The sequence below is a fragment of the Amphibalanus amphitrite genome, unplaced genomic scaffold (genome assembly GCF_019059575.1).
Source record: "Amphibalanus amphitrite isolate SeventyFive unplaced genomic scaffold, NRLGWU_Aamphi_draft 001174F_arrow, whole genome shotgun sequence".
Taxonomy (NCBI): Eukaryota; Metazoa; Arthropoda; class Thecostraca; order Balanomorpha; family Balanidae; genus Amphibalanus; species Amphibalanus amphitrite.
The window spans coordinates 48,257-50,088 of record NW_024882668.1 but is presented as its reverse complement, the minus strand read 5'-3'; the positions used below and the strand labels follow the sequence as shown (position 1 = coordinate 50,088).

The 1,832-nt window shown below is 55.0% G+C and overlaps 1 non-coding gene across 1 annotated transcript; it reads left to right on the top strand.

Moving 5' to 3' along the window:
- The first annotated feature begins 607 nt into the window (after window positions 1-607).
- Window positions 608-726, top strand: LOC122370861. Its single transcript, XR_006254619.1, has one exon. It is a non-coding gene; the product is annotated as a 5S ribosomal RNA (ribosomal RNA).
- Window positions 727-1,832: the final 1,106 nt, after the last annotated feature.

The window sequence follows — 1,832 nt, the reverse complement described above, 5'->3', positions numbered from 1 at the left end:
TAAGTGGCCTAAATCCGATGAGAAAACAGGATTTGGGGGTAACCTATGTAGTATGTAGGTTTGGCTCCGTGACCTGGAATGCCCCACCCCGCGCTGAAGCCCTGGATCCGCCAGTGGTCATAGGTCGGTGACCTGACATGACCTGAAAATTGTGGTTGGTGTCAAAAGATCCGGCTTGAATCGAAATTCAGGTATGCCAAGCTTCATCTCTGTATCGCCGTGGCGTTCGGAGCTATCGCGAAAAAAAAAACTATGGGGGGCGGCACCCCCCCCCCCCCGGCCGGCGTGGGTGTAAGTGCCGCTTTTGTCTCGAGATTTGACGGGGGTCATTTCTCAGTTGTGCCGATTTTCAACTGCCCTTCTCACTCATGTGTTTGGTGTCATCGTCCTTTACATATTGCTTGCGAGCCATTTGCTTGTTGTAACCTATCGGTACTTGGCAGTGTTTTTGGTGGTCACATAAGCAATGAGACTGAGCAGCGCCATCACTCAAGCCATCCGCTTGGCCAAAGGCAATGACTGTGGCGTTTGAGGCTTATCAGTGCCAGAGTTGTGACGTCATCTTTTATGTTACAGATAAAGGAGTTGAAGATGGACGGCTCTCGTCGGCAACGACCATACCATGCTGAAAATACCAGTTCCCGTCCGATCACTGAAGTCAAGGAGCACCGGGCCCGGTTAGTACTTGGATGGGTGACCGCCTGGGAACACCGGGTTTCGTTGTCATTTTCACTTCTTCAATGGTGGCCACTGATTGCTATTTATCCCTTCACTGTTAATGCTCTTGCGACATGGCCAAGGGCGCCTCCCCCCATTCGAGTTGGGGGGCCCAGCTTGAAGGAATAAGGGCCCATTTGAGGCGGCCGAAGGTAATCCTTAGACCACCGAAGACCGTGTACAAAGGGCCCTCAAATGGCCTTAAAGGACCCTCAGATGGTCTCAAAAGGCCCTCAGATGGCCTCGAAGGGCCCTCAGATGACCTCAAAGGGCCCTCAGTTAGCGGCATAGGGCCCTCATCTGGTGTCAAAGGGCCCTTAGATGGTGTCAAAGGGCCCTCAGATGGCCTCGAAGGGCCCCAGATGGCCTTAAGGGGCCCTCAGATGACCTCCAAGGGCTCTCAGATGGCCTTAAAGGGCCCTCAGATGGCCTCAAAGGGCCCTCAGCTAACGTCAATCGCCAGCTGGTGCCAGATGGCCCTCAGCTGGCGCCAAATGGCCATCAGAAGGCCTCAAACGGTCCTCAACTGGAGTCCAGCGGTCCTCAGTTGGCGTCAAGCGGCCCTCAGAAAGCCTCAAGGGGCCCTTAGAAAGCCTCAAGGGGCTCTCAGAAGGCCTTAAAGAGCGTCAAAGGGTTTTGAACTAGCGTCAGAGGGCCCCCCAGCTGATGTCAGAGGGCCCTGAGCTAGCGTCAAACTTAAAGGGCCCTTAGCTGGTGTCAGAGGGCCCCAGTTGGTGTCAGAGGGTCATCCATTGGCGTCTAATGGCCATCAGAAGGCCCAAAAACGGTCCTCAGCTGGCGTCCAACGGTCCTCAGCTGACGTCAAAAGGCCCTCAAAAGGCCTCAAAGACCCCCCGACTGCTCAAAGGGCCCTTAGAAGGCCTCAATGGGAACTCCAAAGACGTTAAACGGCCCTCAAAAGGCTTGAAAGGGCCCTCTGCTGATGGCAAAGGGCTCGCACCTGAGTGCGAGCCTTGTCAAAAACGGACCTGAGAAACCTTGCCGACCCTGGTTATCTGCGGGACTCCTACAGTTACCTGAGTGGCCCCCGTTTACTGAGGGGCCCTGGTTATTGATGGGGTCCCTGGTTACTTGAGGCCATCTGAGGGCCCTTT